The following is a 17,685-nucleotide window of genomic DNA, read 5'->3' as shown; positions in this document are numbered from 1 at the left end:
CAAAACCAATAAATGGTAGTAAATTCAAATAAATATTTATTGTGTGCTCCTTGGTTGGGGAGAGCAGGGTGGTCAGCAAATAAATGAATAAACAAACTAAAGGGGCTCTTTGAAGAGGTGACAAACAAACTGAGGCCAGATTTATAGTCATGTGAAGATCAAGGGTAAGAGAGGTAAGCAAGGGCCAGATCATGTAGGGCGGGAGACTGGGTTGTATTCTGGTGTGGTGAGAAGCCATCGGAAGGTTTAAAGCAGGGTCTTGGGTTACAAGACAAATGTGGGAATCCAGCTGCTCAAAGGGCCACCTCCTTGTTATCATGTCCCAGGCTTCAGATCATCTTTGTGAGTAATGGGAACATTCAGCCAAAGTCAGTTAAAAAACCAAGTTTCCAGTGAGTCCTCATGGAGCGGCAGAAAGCCTGCGAGCAGACGGCATCCTCTTCCTGGCAGCCTGGGCATTCAGAACGCAACTGTGGAACAGTGGATTTGATACCAGACCCTCAGCTCCTGGAGTGTGGCCTTCTTAATAGCTGACCCTGTCTGGGTAACGGAGCGCGCACATTGCTAGGAGAGCTGACCCATTGCAGGACAGCACTGCAGCCTCACAGGTGAAATGGTCTGGGCTCCTACCCAAACCCAGCTGTGCAGCCTCTGACAGCTACTTAACCTCTCTAGGCCTGTTCTGTCCTCTGTAAAGCAGGGACGACGACAGTGCCTATCTCATAGGGTTGTAATGAGGGTCACGGGAGCCTGTGAAGAACTCAGCATGGTGTGGGGCCCAGCGTGCTCACAGTCAAGTAAAGAGAGGGAGCGGCCCAGGGAACAAGGGAGCTGGGGACCAAGGACTGTGACACGTGAATACATGGCAGGACTCTGAGGGCCTCAGGGAGGCAGGACGGCTTCACGGGTCCTTCCAGCAGGTTCACCAGGCTCAGTCACCTGTAATGGAAGGTGGTAAAGAAATAGAAGGTGACGGGGAGGTAGAGGGGTGTGAAGAAAGGGACTTTGGACTCAGACCTCTGTGTGGAGGCCAGCTGCACGACTGCCTACTTGTAGGGACCTCAGCTGGGCTGGTTCCATTTCCTGAAAAGGGTTTCCTCATTTATAAAGTGGGGAGGCCCTCCTGGGGTTGTGAGGATCACGTGAGTTCATGTAAGTGGCTGCCACAGGGTGGGCGTCCAGTAACTTACGTCTCCTAGAGCCTCTACTTACAGAACTAGAGCTGGAAAAGTGTTTCCGGGCTGACCCCCCCACTTCACGAATGGGGAATCTCAGAGAGAAGGCACTGACTGGTGAGCCCTCAGTGGGCGGGGAGTTGGGGTCTTTTCTAGACCCCTGCCCATTGCTTTGCCCCTTCTCCGTGGGCCCCTGTGACCCAGCTTCGCTGAGATAGAGGACATCTGAGATCCCAGCTTCGGAATGAGCTGGAGAAACCTAACCCTAACTGGGAATTTTGTCAGCTCCCCAGCAGGGCCTGCGTCAATTAGTTTAATGGGCTCCTTTGTGCAGCCCTTGCCAGGGAGCAGGAGGGACCGTATTTATTTGCTTTTTCCTTCACCACCTGGGTTTCACAAACGCGCATCCTTATATTGACTTTGAGGATCTCTCAGTGTCAGGAAATCTACGCTTGCCCGTCCCCGTTGCCATAACAACAAGGTCCTGAAGGGTGTCAAGTGCATAATGTCCTGCCTTGTTCCTTAATACCCAGAGAGCAAAAAATGCAACCACTCAGATCTTACACTCTTTCCAAGAAATAAAAAAACACACACCGTAGTTAGCACAGTTTATAGAATCACACAAAAATTATTTGGAAGCTGCTGAATGACTTACTTAACAAGATGCCCACCTGCCCTGAGGTTTTGCTTCCTGTCTCAGCTCTGGATGCCCTCTCTCATGACCTTCAGGTCTTGTGATACTGATCAAGTTAGCGAAGGATGTCTAGAAATCTGATCACCGCTGTCCACTCAAGCACCAAGTGCCCAGGTTCAGTTGTAAAAACTCAGTTCTTCACTGCATGAATATCTCACTTTCCTGGGCCAAAATTTAATGACCTCCTGGGGACTGCACACCTCAAATCCATTTTCACATAAATACCCTGTGGTTTTCCACGAACGCATATTCTACCAGGTGGGGTTGTGCAGGAGAAGTTTGCATTATTAATTAGAGAAGGAAAGATTTAAACTGAGTAAAGAAAGCCAGTATTTTTTCTCTTTGTGTTCAGGAAATCATTTTGGTTGGCATGTTCAGCCAGCAAGAAAGAGGGGGATCAAGGAATTACCTACAAATTGGAGCCTTTTAAATTCTATTGATAGAATCTCTTAAGGAGATCCCTAACAACAATGGTCACTGTTTTTCTAATTCTAGTCTCTTTTCAACCTAAAACTTCCCTTCAAGGAGTCTAGAAAGTGTATACTCAAAGGGAGCAAAAAATGGACACATATGCTAAGGGAGTTGCCCAAGACAAATCTAAGATGAAAGAGGTCTTCTTTAAAGATAAGTGTGAAGGTGCTTAAGAGTTAGTTGTCCCAGCTCAGCGCTGGTCACATAGACCACCTCCTCTCAGCCACATTGCAGACTAAACAGAGACATCTTGCACATCACCTAACAGTCTGAAATTACTGTTAGGACTCTGCAGTTGAGTCCTATATCCTTCTATTCTTCAACTTACCTACCTTCCTTCTTTCCTTCCTTCACGGAAAACTTTTCAGTCATCTTTGCTCTCTGCTGTTGGGAAAACAAACACAGAGAAGTCACAGTCCTTGTGCAATTTAGTTACGGGGACAAGACATATAGACATTTAACAGAGAACAAAAGGGACGGGCTGCTGGCCAGATTGTGTCCCTGGTGCCTCTCTGTTTCTTTACAACAAAGCTGGGAAGATTTTCTGAAAGGGTGCTCTTTGGATTGGCTCTTGAAAGAAAGGAGGAGGTGTACTGGCAGAGAGGTTGCCTTCCTGGTAGGGAAGGCAGTGAGGTGTCAGGGAAGGGGCAATCAACTGAGAGTTAGGAGAACTTGGGGTGCATCCAAGCTATCTTGAAGTGGGACCTGTATTTGGTGGGGGAGGTGGCCCAGGGCCTTCAAAGACATTTTCCAGTGCTAATTGTCTATGATCAGTCTATGATTCTGTGGTGTCAGGAATACAGAGAAGTCAGGCTTCTGTTTCTAGTGTGTGTTATATCTGTCTGTAGCCCAATGGGATTGTGTCCTTCCCAGGACCTTCGCACGTGCCTTTCCCTCTGCCTGGAACTCCTCTGAATCAGCTCTGGTCAATAGAACTTTCTGGGATGATGGCAATGTTCTATTACCCTACGTAATCCAATACAGTAGCCACTAGCCAAATATGAATATTGCATACTTGAAATGTGGCTAGTGTGACTGAGGAATACATTTTTTATTTTACTTAATTTTAATTAATTCCAATTTAAATAGCTACTGTGGCTGCCATTTTGGACTGCATGGCCCTAGATTTTCTCATGGTTGGCTCCTTTGCGATGTTCAGATCTCACTTCTCAATCACCTTCTCAGAGAAACCATCCCTTAGGTTTGCCACCTGTGGAAGGCAGAAGAATGCCCCCCACACCAAAGATGTCCATGTCTTAATCCCCAGAATCTGTGACTATATTATGTCACATGGCAAAAGGGAATTAAGGTTGTAGAAAGAATTAAGCTGCTAGTCAGCTGATCTTGAAATGGGAAGGTTATCCTGCACTTTCTGGGTGGGCTCAATTTAATCATATGAGCCTTCAAAAGTAGAAACAAGTACAGAAACAGTTTGGGCTGGAGAATGAGATGGATGATAAAGGAGGAAGGATTTGAAGTGGTCAAACACTTGCTCAACAGCCTGAATGAGCAAGGATATGGGTTCTCCCTTAGAGCCTCCAGAAAGGAGCATAGCCTTCTGACACCTTGATTTCAGTCCTGTGAGGTCCCACCAGACTTACAACCTACAGAACTAGAAGATAATAAATTGGCATCATTTTAAACCATTAAGTTTGTGGTAATTTGAGCAGCAATAGGAAACATCTATAACAGACTAGCTTTGGCCCTCCTCTGCCCAGGCCCCTCAGGAGTGAAGAGTCTAAGGTTCCAGGGAGAGGGGCCCACCTGGAGCCCCCTTCTGGACAACACTTCAGCTCCCAGGACCATTGAATCCCAGTTCAAGGGCCCTGGGACTGCTCCCAAGGCTGTGTGCCCCTCCGCTTTTAGAGGATGGACAGAACCACAAGAGAACACTGCTTATGCATATGTTTGGGAGGGGGTGAGGCCAGAGCTGGGACATTGTGCTGCAGTGCCACATGCACCCAGGTGATGTGCGGGACAGAGTGGGGTGAGGGAGCGTGGGAAGAGAAGAAGGTCAGGAGGAGAGCTAAAGGTCAAGCTGGCCTCTGGGCTGCCAGGTTCCAGTGGGAGACTCTAGGAAGCCTGCAGATTTTAAATTCAAACGTGTTTTTTTTGGCCGAGCTGTGAAGCTTGTAGGATTTTAGTTCCCTGACCAGGGATCAAACCCAGGCCCTGGCAGTGAGAGCCCTGAGTTCTAACCACGGGACCACCGGACCCCAGACCTGGAATTCTTTATGAGGGTGTATGTGTCCTCATAGGAGAATAGAACATATTTTCATTAATAAATAGCCCGTTACCTGGATCATCCTTTTTCAGTACTTAGACATGTGTCTGGAGCCTCCATTTGTTCAGTCTGGCTCCCATCCATGATGGTCGGGGCAGGGCTATTGCTTTCTCTCTACCAATAGTCATACACTCCCATCCAGTCAGTCTCCCCATCACCTTGTTTTATTTTCTCCACAACACCTAATTCCGTCTGAAATTATTATGTGATTGCTCATATCATCACTGCCTTTCCCCATTAAAATGTAAACCCCAGAGAACAGGTCTGTCTTGCTCAATGCTGTTTTGCCAGCACCTAGATGGAGTAGGTGCTTAATTGATATGTGTTGGATGAGTGGATGGGCAAATGCATTGAGGAGGAAGGGCCTTGCAGCTGGGCAGAGAGGTTTCACTTCGCATGCGGAATTTGGAAATACAGGTCTTTGTATAAGCTCTGCCACCATCCCTTCCCCACTCTGGAGAATTGGAATAGGAGTCCTTGAGGTCACTTTAGGTTTTAAATTTCTAAGGTATTCTAGGGAAGGGGGACATTCTAGTGGTTTCTGGTCAGGAGACTCCTATTAGTGACTTTATTAGTTACCTACTGATGTATATCAAATCACCCCACATTTAGCAGTTTAAAGCAACAAACATAGATTATTAAACAGTTTCTTTGGGTCAGGAATTTGGGAGTGGCTTAGTTGGGTGGTTCTAATTCAGTGTCTCATGAGGTTGCAGTCAAGCTGATGGCTGGCTGGGGCTGCCATCACCTGAAGTCTTGACTGGGGCTGGAGGATCATTCCAAGACAGCCCACTCACAAGGCTGTTGGCTGGAGGCCTCAGTTCCTCGCTAGCTGTGGGTGACCAGCCTTGGTTGCTCACCATGTGTACTTCTCCAGAGGGTAACTTGAGTGCTCTCATGACAAAGTGGCTGGGTCTCCTAGAGCAAGTAATGCAAAAGAAAGAGAACAAGAAAGAAGATAAAGTGCCTTTTTTGGACCACTCTTGAAAGTGACACACCATCACTTTTGTCCTATTTTATTTGTAAGAAATGAGTCACCAAGTCCAGCCCACAATGAGGGGTTGGGGGATTAAGCTCTACTTTTGTTTTTGGCTGCACCGTGCAGCTTGAGGGATTAGTTCCTTGACCAAGGATTGAACCTGGGCCTCAGCAGTGAAAGCGTGGAGTCCTAACCACTGGACCACCAGGGAATTCCTTAAGCTCTATTTTTAAAAGAAGGTATGTTTGTGGATATATATATATATATTTTGTTTGTTTGTTTGTTTGTTTGTTTTTTTGTTTGCGGTACGCGGGCCTCTCACTGTTGTGGCCTCTCCCGTTGCGGATCACAGGCTCCGGACACACAGGCCCAGCGGCCATGGCTCACGGGCTCAGCCGCACCACAGCATGTGGGATCTTCCCGGACCGGGGCACAAACCCGTGTCCCCTGCATCGGCAGGTGGACTCCCAACCACTGGGCCACCAGGGAAACCCTGTGGATATATTTTTAAACCATCACAATGACCAAGCTAGGTCTTTCTTCCTTGCAAAGGCTAATCTCCCTCCTTGTTTTTTTTTTTTTTTTTAACCATTACTTGTTGCTTCTCTTGGGTCTTTGAATCTTTCACCGCTTTCTTCCTACCTTGCCTCTCCTATTTCCTCTGGTCATGGAAGTACACAGACACCACCACCCCTGCCCCCCCCCCACTCCGGCCCCCAGCAATCTTACAAGTCCCTTTTTCTCGTAGTTGTCATCCCTCTGGTTCTGTGCTCTGGCCCCTCACTAGCGCCCCCTCCTCCCATCTGCTCTCTTTATCTCACTCTTCTGCTGGTTTCTCCTCCTCCTTCCTCTCTCTGAACATGGACTTTCTCTAATACCCTTTTGTTTCTCGGTATACTCTTGTCTTTGAAACTCTCATTAACTTCTATGATTTTTTTTTTTTTTTTTTTTTTTTTTTTTGTGGTGCGCGGGCCTCTCACTGCTGTGGCCTCTCCCGTTGCGGAGCACAGGCTCCAGACGCGCAGGCTCAGCGGCCATGGCTCACGGGCCCAGCTGCTCCGCGGCACGTAGGATCCTCCCGGATCGGGGCACAAACCCGTGTCCCCTGCATCGGCAGGCGAACTCTCAACCACTGCGCCACCAGGGAAGCCCAACTTCTATGATTTTAACCAACCCTTCTAGGTAGATGATACCCCAAAGCACACTCTTTTCTCAAATTCCATCCCCAAATTTCCTCCTGTCTGCTGTACTTCTCCAGCTGCATACCCCAGAAGCCTCTCAGCCTGCCAAGTCTACATTTAGACCCCCTCCTCCAATCTGCTCATCAGCCCATAATCACCAAGATTCATAACCTCAGGGACTCTGACCCTTCCCTCTCCCCCATTTCACCACTAAGCCCTTTGGATTTTACCACCAAGACAGTGTCACTAATCTAGTATGAGAGCCTATGAATTGGTCTCTCTGTCTCCAGGGTACCCGGTCCACTCCTTCCTGCTCAGCATGCCTGAATTGATCCTTATACAGCATGGCTCTGAGTATGTTACTCCCCTGGCTCAAAACCTTTCAAGGGCTCCTCCTAGTTACAGACTTTCAGCTGGGCATCCCAGGTCTCACAGTCTGTGAGATTATGGTTCTTTGATGTTTAACCTCCAATAGGCTTGAACTCCCAAGACCTGAGATGAAATCTTGGATGTGTCACTTACTACTAATGTGACCCTGGGCAAGAAGCCTCACCTCCATGAGGCTGTGGTTTCCTATTTCCAAAAGGGGAATAGCATTACTTCCAATCAGGCATCTTGAGGATTAAAAGAGATAATGTACATAAAGTTCTTATTCACATTAAACCAGGAGCTACACTGTAGCTGCTATCATTACCATCCCATTTAAAGACACTTAGCAAAAAACACCTGCTGCAAGGTAGGTGCTCAACAAATCACTGCTTTCCCAAGTGTTACTTGAGTGTGTACCTCTGGCATTACTTTTATTTTTAAATTATTTGTTCCAGTTGCTTTTCATTATGACAAGTGACAGGATTTCCAAATGCACATGTTAATACATTTATTATAGATCAGAAGTTGGCAATCTTTTCCTGTAAAGGGCCAGAGAGTGAATATTTTAGGCTAGGAGGGCCATGTACGGTCTATGTCGTAACAGTTCAATTCTGCTGTTACAGTGCAAAAGCAGCCGTGGACCACATGTAAATGAATGGTGGTAGGTGTGTCAAACAAAGCCTTTTAATGGACACTAAAATTTGGATTTCATATAATTTTTACACGTCATTAAATATTCTTCTTCTTTTCATGTTTTCCAATCATTTAAAAAAGTAAAACTATTCTTAGCCAGTGGGTCCTACAAGAACAGACGGTGTGCTAGATTTGGTCTGTGGGGCCAGTTGCTGACCCCTGGTACAGAGTGTTTACTACATTTAAACAATAAACAGAAATTGACTTGAGAATAATATGAAGTAGAGTACAGATGATATGTGGATCTGGAGAATATTCTGACAATGGTGCAAGAATAATCTAAGTTGGTGCAACACATCAATAAAACCGCATTGGCCACAGAGCTCTACAGTCTGGTTCAACCTAGCTGTCCAGCTGCATCTCTTCCAGGGCCCAGCCAAGCCAGGCTTTTGTTTCCCACATACCCTGCATGTTCCCGAGTCCTTTGGTCTGGAACACCCTCTCTGAGTTATTTTTACTCCCAATACTTCCGACACCAAAGGTGTGGAATTCTTCCACACCAGCAACCAGTTCAGTTCTCCAGACAACCCCGTCCTGACACTGTCTACGTGGAGCCGGTGTCAGCCCTGCAGGTTGAAGGGCACAGTCCCACAAGAATGCCCTCACTTCAGATGACAGTCCCAAGCACTGGGTCCCCTAAGTGCCCACACTTCTATCAACTTGGCTACAAAGTTGGAGGTTCCCACAACCCCTTACTTTCAGGTTTGACAATTTGCTGAAACGGCTCACAGAACTTAGAAAAGTGCTTTACTTACCATTACCAGTTTATTATAAAGGATATTATGAAGGATACAAAAGAACAGCTAGATGGAGACGGACACAGGATGAGAAACAGAAGGGTCTGGAACACAGGAGCCTCTGTCAGGAACAAAAACCAAATACATATTTCTTGTTTTAACATGATATCACCCCTTCTCATTATGCTCATTAAAATCATGTCATGTAAGGGCCACATTAAATACCAAGTCTGTTAAAAGCCCTCCAGTGATTCCTCCCTCCCCCACAAAAGATATTTTCCCTCCTCTGCCCCTTCTCTTCATGCCCTCTTCTCTCAGTAACAACCTGCCGGCACCTTCATTATTGTACTTGTATTAGAGTTATTTGCCTATTTATCTGACTTAAAACCAAGGTTCTTAAGGGTCTGGGACCTTATCTAGCCAGAACTTGGCAGTACCTGGCACAAAGCAGGCACTCAGAAAGCATTTCTTGAACTTTGTTTCCTTGAATTGAAAATGGGATTTGACATTATTCTGGCCACTGTGTAAACTGACATAATGGAGTGGAAGAGATTAGCTGGTAAAATTGTAGTCAATGGAGCGGGTCTGCTGGGGGGCTGCAGAGGGGAGAGGCCACACCCGTGGGGCACGGCTGGCAGAGAGTAGGGTTCGGTCTGCAAGGCTGTGCTCCTGGTCTATATCAGTGAAACCTTCAGGAAGCAGGTCTGAATAGAGAGAAAAGTAGGCTTCCTAGAGCTTCCCACGCACCCGAGAGGCTAAGCAAAGAGCACAGAGCAGTTCAACGGCTGATTGTCCCAGGCCCCTGGAGAACCCAGGCCTGAGAAGGGCGTCCCGATACGCATCGTGCCCCAGTTCTGTGGAGTGAATCAGGCTCTGATGCAACTGGCAATGGGCCTTCATCACGAGCCCAATCTCTCAGGTTCGGTACAGACGAGCTTTGTCATTTCTCTGAGGGAATCACTGCCGTTCCTCTTCCAGGCTCAAAGCAGCCCCCCTGCCCCATCTAGCCCTCATGAGATGACAAGTTAAACTGCTCCGATGACCAGTTTTCATTAGGTAAGGAAGACCGATTAAGCAACGGTGACCCAAATAACCTTAGTGGTACAGATGCTTTTTCGAAGCCAGCGGAAGTCTTGCCAAATTAAAGGATGTCAGGATGAGATACTGTGAATATCAGTTTCCTTCTCTGTGGCAGTGGAGAGGATTAATGAAATGCTTGTGAAGTGCTTTGAAAATTTAAGCTGTTAAGAATTATCGTTCTGTGTAATAGGGAAAAAATAGAATTCTTGGCTCATTAAAGCTATAATGTTGTAAGCCTGAGTGCTTTTTCCAGGATATCTTTGAAAGCTACATTTTTATTAAAAGAAAGGAAGAACAAGAAAGAAATGAAATGTGTCTATAACATGCATACACACGTGCTGGAAAGTCAGCTGGGTTAATCATTGTTTCTGTTGATTAAGAAATGAGCTGTGAGAAGCTGGTTCTTATTGCGTACCAAAAGACAGTTACTAGGAATCAAGTGTTCAAACGTGCAGGGACAGTTTCACTAAAATATTAGTAGACACGCACTTGCTTTCTCTCAGTAGGCTCAAGGGATTCAAAGGCTGTGAGGCTGAATGCAGGTAAACATGGAGTTCGATGTGCTCTGATAGCCTTTTCCATCTTAACATAACCACATGAGGTAGACATCCTTCCACCTTCACTCTGGTGGCAGGTTTGCCCAGGGATGCTTTTGCTTTGTTCCAGATGTCCTGTGATATTCAAAAGCGCGTCATCCTCAGTGGACCCTCGCATCTCTTTCTTCTTTTTTTTTTTAAGACCCCAAATAGCCAAACCAATCTTTTCTCTTTTTAAATATTTATTTACTTAATTTATTTATTTCTGCTGTGCTGGGTCTTAGTTGCAACACGCGTGATCTTTTAGTTGCAGCATGCGGACTCTTAGTAGCAGCATGCATGCAGGATCTAGTTCCCTGACCAGGGATTGAACCCAGTCCCCCTGCATTGGGAGCATGGAGTCTTACCCACAGGACCACCAGGGAAGTCCCCTCAGTTCTCTTTCAATCCACATTGACTGAGGACTTAGACTTCCTTTTTTGTCTGCACCCGTTCCCTATTGCTGCTGCAATCAATTACCACAAACGTAATGACTTAAAATGACGTAAGTGTATTCTTTTATAGTTCTGGATGTCAGCAGTGTGAAATCAGCCTCACCGGGCTAAAGTCAAGGTGTTGGCAGGGCTAGTTCCTTCTGGAGGATCCAGGGGAGAATGCATTTCCTTTGCCTTTCCAGCCTCTGGAGGCCGCCTGCATTTCCTGACTATTAGAGTAGGCTCTTCCTACTCTTTCCTGGCATCGCCCTGACCTCTGCTTCCCTCCTCACGTCTCCTTCTGTCAACTCTCCTGCTGCCCTCTTTCCCTTACAAGACCCTGTGATTACACTGGATGCACCAGGATAGCCCAGGATAATCTCCTCATCTCAAGATCCTTAACTCAATCATACCTGCAAAGTCCCTCTCCCAACATGTTCACAGGTTCTTGGGGGGAGGTTGTGGATGCTTTGGGGGGGGCATTATTCTATCTACCAGACTCCATCTGCCAGCCCCCTTCTGTTGTTTTTTTGTTTTTTGTTTTCTGTCTACTCAAGCCAGGCCCTCTTCTAAATGTTTTACATGGATTAACTCATTTAACTTTCACGATCATCCTAGAAGAGAGGGTCTGTTACAATAGATGAGGAAACTGTGGCAAAAAGGTTAGATTACTTGCTTGGGGTCACTAATTTAGTACTCAAGCCTAGAACTCACAGACTTTGTGTCCTTAAAGACTTTTTATTACCTTTATTGTTTTTAATTATAAAAGTAGTGCATATATATGATTAAAATAATTCAAATGAAAATTCCTTTCCTTCTCCTCTACCCCATCTTCATCTGGATCACTCCTCCTAATAGCCCTTTGCAACTTTAGCGCTTCCAGCAGTCACCCTTATACCTTAATATTACACAGACACCTTAATTTTTAAATTAATATAGACAGTTTTAGGTAGTTGTCCAGATAAAATAACATGTACTTTTTACTAATTCTTCTAAAATTATTAAAATGAAAATCCTGAATTTAAAAATTCTCATCAAGGACTTGAGAGCTCTGGAGAAGAATTCATGTATAAACTCTTATAGATCAGTGTACCTTAGTTGAAACGCAGGCATAGAACAAAGAGCGAAGGCCTTGGAGCCAGGCAGGCCTGGCTGTCAGCTTTCACTCCATCTCCTATTATTAGGTACCCTTGGAAAAGTTACTTTTCCTCTCTGCATTTCAGTTTCCTCATCCATACGATGCTCCCTTCATATGTGTTGTTAATTTTAAAGTAACTAACCTGTAAATTTTAGCACATGTTAGGAGTTCAACAAATGCTAGTTCTTCCAAGAAACAAGGAACAAATGTCTTCTAACAAAGAATGAAAACATATAAAACAAAAAACATAAACAGATTCCATAGACAGCCAGAGGTTTTTAGGACATGGTCCTTGTCTAATATTTCCTCATTTGCTCAACAAAAATTTTGAGGGCTCTCTATGGCATTGTGCTAGGCCTGGATGGGGACACAATGGTGAATGTGCTGTGCCCCTCACTGCGAAGGGCTTAGTGTACTTCTTAGCACAGAACAGGAGCTCAGCATAGAATTTTTTGAAAGGCTAGCTTCTGATGACTATAAACAAAAGATCTGGATCTGTGGAAATGAGTACGTGCGTGTTTGGGGGTCGGGGGGAGGCAGGGATTGTATCAAAAGCACCGCACAGATGGATACTAATTGCATTTCACTGATTTAAGATTGACATTTGGGATGTAATTATTCTTAATACCACCAATCCCCACAGACCACCAGGTACGTAAAAACCTAAATGATTTTCCAGCTTCTTGCAAAATTTAGTGCCTATTACATAACCTGTTTCGTGAAGAAATAGATTCAATTCAAGGAAAAAAACAGTTCTGGATGAATGCATTTCCTGATCATTGAGGAACTTTTGGCAGTTAGTCCCTATCACGTTTTTGGGTGTTCATGCTGTATCTCCAATTTCTTCTCCACCTTGTTTGGCAGAATTTGTCTTGGATGCTATTTAATACAATCACCAACACCAGACAGTGACTGACTGTCAACAGGTGTGTCTGATAAAGAAAACATTGTTTCTGCTCTGCTTCAGGCATGTCTGACATGTTGAGGACCTGCTTTCCTTTGCAAAGCTGATAGGTATCTAGTATTTGGGAGGGAGGAGTGCTTCCCTCTTTCAGGCCAAGAAAGGCTCTCAGTTTGGCTAGCAGCAGAGCTAAGCTTGGAAGGGAATGCTAATACGTCTTCAGAGCTCTCCACCACAGCTGAATGATAAATGGGTATTAATGGTCTAACGTGAGAGAAGATAGCAGTAGTTTCCTGGGCAAGAGATATGTATGATTGCCTGGAAACAAACACAGCTCATCGACGATCCAGGAGAGATGGCTTTGGCCTTGTAAACTGGTCTGTTATAAAACAATTGTATTGACATTAGACACTTGGAAATCATCTGTACTGTCTTAACTGGTTTTGCCAGCTTTGACGGTGTTATCTGGGATTGCATGTAATCCATGCAAATGACAACTTGCTTTGACTGTATAGAGGACAGCCAGTGTGCCTTGAATGGTACTAGCGCATTCATCAAATGAGTCAGTGAACTAATAGAAGCTTGATGGAAGAGAAGTTTGAGAAATGGGCCTTCCAAAAAAACTCAGGGATTTCAGAGACCCATACAGAAAGCTATCAGTTAGAGCAGGAGAAGGATTTAACAAAGGCAGGATTTATGCTTTGGAAAAAGGGCACCGGTGATTGGGAGAAGGGAGGGTGATGCTAAGTGGGGCTAAGGCTTTGAGCTTTGGGGAGCTTTGGAAAGTTACTGTAGCATTGTATTGTTGTATTGGAGGGACAATATGGAGTTTAGAATTTTGTATACCTGAGGAATTCCCTGGCAGTCCTGTGGTTAGGACTTTGAGCTTCCACTGCTGGGGCACCAGGTTCGATCCCTGGTCAGGGAACTGAGATCCCACAAGTGCGGCCAAAAAAAAAAAATAAAGACCAGAACTTTGTATATCTGAGATTTATATTTATATATATATACACACACACATCTGTATCTATATATACACATTATATAAAATTTGAATTCATGTTTCTTAAATTAAGAACACTGGTGTGTACAAAAATCTACATAGGTGTGTCTGAGTGCTCTTAATTTATAGAACAGTTTAAAATGGTCATACAAGAGAATGTGGGAGAGAGGAACAATGTATGTATATGTGTGTATTTTTAGCAAATTTCCATGTGAAAGAAACGATATCCAATTTTGAACATGATTCAATTAGTAAAAATCATGGACTAATGCAGTACGTCAAAACACTTTCTACTTATTGCACTCGCTCCTGCTTCATCTTTTGGTACAATCTCTCCAGACATCATGGAAAGGCTAGTTGTTTTTGAGAAGATGTCAATGAGTTGGTCTCTAACCAATATTAAATGTCAAGTTACTATGAATTCGAATAAGATCCTAAAATATAGATACTATTATGAGCTCCTGCTTTATTCGTAAGTAGGAAACAGGAAAGTCACGCCGCTTACTATCACTGGAGCCTTTATTATGGGTCACCTACAGGATTAGCACTTTACATTCCATCGGAGTAGATGAAATTGCCATTTGATGTGATTTCAGGCGACCAGGAAGGCTCCCTACCCTGAAATATTTTCCCCATATGGCCTGAAAATATTTGGCACTCATCCTGAAATCCCATCATGTAGAGCACAATTTGGGTTGGCTTTAGAATTTACAAAATGCTTCTTTATAGATTAACTGTCATGGAAGAAGGGTTGCTTCCTTATTCAGAAAAGGATGCCTAGTTACTTCACAGTAGGGCTATTTTCCTTCAAATGTTTAAAACTTATAACAGTGTATTTGTGTCCCACCCACACCTATCAGCCATTCATACCTTCAGTAGGATTGAACTAAATCAGATTAAGCCCCTCCCAAATCTAGGTAAGATTAGTGGGGATGAAATTATTCTAATGAGCTAGTTTTGCATAAAAGGGAAGCGGGAGAAGGAAGGAGACGTAGTTTCGACTTTTCTACAGGAGAGCAGGCACAAACCAAGCCAAGAAAAGCAAGTGTGAGAATTCCAGAAACAGAAGTTGCTTCTGAGTGGTGACGTGAAATCTCCAACACTTGGTAACTGACGTGTGGCATCTCCAAGGGACACTTTGTCCTGGGCACCCCTGCAGCTGCAAAGAATCCACCAATTTATAAGGTACTCTAGCATCAAAGGAGATAGTGTCATTTTCAGATGGACAAAATGCTGTTGATAAATGGGTATTAATGGTCTAACAGGGAGAAGGAACGGGGATATGAGGGGCCAAAATTTGATTTTGGCAAAGCATAGCATTTGTAATTTTGATTGCCACAAAATAATATGCACTGTAATTTATGGGCAATTCAAAGGATTTTCAAGGGTAACTTTTATTACACTTATTTTTTTCTTTATGGGCAGAGATTAGAACCTAACTCTGGTAAGCTGTGTCACCACTATATGTTATGTACTTTTGTATATACCATATGTTTGCTCCGTGTCTACCTTTTTTAAAAAAGGTAGACTGTTCCTTGGACTTTGATGAGACACAGCTCAAATCTCCAAGGGAGAGGGAAGTATAGTTTGAAAACTTAGGGAATCTGGGACTTTCTCTGGTCTGGCTCCTAGGAAAATACCAGGTTTTCCTTGAGACCAATGTACTTGGCCCTCTCTTTATAAAGAGGTAGTTTTCTCAAAGGTAGAGAGATAGTGTCCCACTGGCTTACATTATCCCATCAAACTTCCCTAATTAAAAAAAAAATTGGGGCTTCCCTGGTGGCGCAGTGGTTGAGAGTCCGCCTGCTGATGCAAGGGACACGGGTTCGTGCCCTGGTCCGCGAGGATTCCACATGCCGCGGAGCGGCTGGGCCCATGAGCCGTGGCCGCTGAGCCTGTGCATCCGGAGCCTGTGAGAGAGAGGCCACGGCGGTGAGAGGCCCGTGTACCACACACACACACAAAAAAATTATTTTATTGAAGTATAGTTGATTTATAATGTTGTATTAATTTCTGCTGTACAGCAAAGCGATTCAGTTATACATAAAGATATTTTTTTCATGTTCTTTTCCATTATGGCTTATCACAGAATATTGAATATAGTTCCCTGTGCTATACAGTAGGACCTTGTTGTTTAATCCATTCTATATATAATAGTTTGTATCTGCTAGTCCCAAACTCCCAATCCATCCTTCCGCCACCACACCTCCCCCTTGGCAACCACAAGTCTGTTCTCTATGTTTGCAAGTCTGTTTCTGTTTCATAGATAAGTTCATTTGTGTCATATTTTAGATTCCACATATAAGTGATATCATATGGTATTTGTCTTTCTCTTTCTGACTTACTTCACTTAGTATGATAATCTCTATGTCCATCCATGTTGCTGCAAATGGCATTATTTCACTCTTTTATGGCTGAGTAGTATTCCATTCATGTCTACCTTTTTGATTTAGTTTATTGAGTTCTACCTTATATCTTAAAAATATATACCATATACCACCTTGTAATGCCCAGTTTTGCCTTAATTGAATGGAAATTGAAAAACCTCAAAATAACGGCTGAAAAAGAACCTTTCTTGGTTTTCCTCATTACTTCCTTTACTAGGCCCTGTTCTCTAGAGGATGACTCCAGAGAATCTGCCTCAAGCACGGGTGGGGTGGGGTGGGGCAGGGACTGTGGGGAGTGACCTACCACCTCCTTCCTAAATCCTGGGTTAAGTCCTGGTTTTTTACTTTCCCAATCTCAAGAAACACTGTGCTAACGGTCCCAGAGGAAGAGAGCAGCCACAAAAAGCAAAGTACTAGGTTGAGAACAGAAGTATCAACAGAGACACAGTCTACAAGTTTTTTGGGGAAAGCTGGGAACTAGCAGCTTGCGTTAGTACCTAAGAGAACTTTGTGTGCCTCTGGCTTTCAAGCAGAAACTTTTTTTTTTTTTTTTTTTGGTGGTACGCGGCCTCTCACTGTTGTGGCCTCTCCCATTGCGGAGCACAGGCTCCGGACGCTCAGGCTCAGTGGCCATGGCTCACGGGCCTAGCCGCTCCGCGGCATGTGGGATCTTCCCGGACCGGGGCACGAACCCGTGTCCCCTGCATCGGCAGGCGGACTCTCAACCACTGCGCCACCAGGGAAACCCAAGCAGAAATTTTGAGTGTGTTTTCAGTGGAGTGCCTGCATAAAAATTTCCCTTTTTACAAAAAATTTATTATTTTTGTCTGTGCTGGGTTTTTGTTGCTGCACACGGGCCTATCCTAGCTGCGGTAAGCAGGGGCTACTCTTCATTGCGGTGCGCGGGCTTCTCATTGCAGTGGCTTCTCATGTTGCAGAGCACAGGCTCTAGGCGCTCAGGCTTCAGCAGTTGTGGCTCGCGAGCTCTAAAGCGCAGGCTCAGTAGTTGTGGCACGCGGGTTTAGTTGCTCCACAGCACGTGGGATCTTCCTGGACCAGGGCTCGAACCTGTGTCCCCTGGGCGGATTCTTAACCACTGCGCCACCAGGGAAGCCCTCCCATCTTTTTTTTTTTTTTTTTAATTTATTTGTTTATTTACTTTTGGCTGCGTTGGTTCTTCGTTGCTGCACGCGGGCTTTTTCTACTTGCGGCGAGCAGGGTCTACTCTTGGCTGCGGTGCGCGGGCTTCTCATTGCAGTGGCTTGTCTTATTGCCGAGCACGGGCTCTAGACACGCGGGCTTCAGTAGTTGTGGCTCCCGGGCTCTAGTGCGCAGGCTCAGTAGTTGTGGCGCATGGGCTTAGTTGTTCCGCGGCATGTGGGATCCCCCTGGACCAGGGCTCGAACCCGTGTCCCCTGCATTGGCAGGCGGACTCTCAACCACTGCACCACAAGGGAAGCCCCCTCCCATCTTTTTTAGATGGAAAATCTGATTTTGTATTGCTAGGGAACTTGGACGTAATGGGAGACTATTCCCTGGTGGTTTCTAAAATCTCATATAAAAAGTACCTTTTTGTTTTCACAC

This window comes from Globicephala melas, chromosome 19 (assembly GCF_963455315.2).
Source record: "Globicephala melas chromosome 19, mGloMel1.2, whole genome shotgun sequence".
NCBI classification, from domain to species: Eukaryota; Metazoa; Chordata; class Mammalia; order Artiodactyla; family Delphinidae; genus Globicephala; species Globicephala melas.
The sequence above is the reverse complement of the archived record's forward strand: the minus strand, read 5'-3'. Positions refer to the sequence as shown.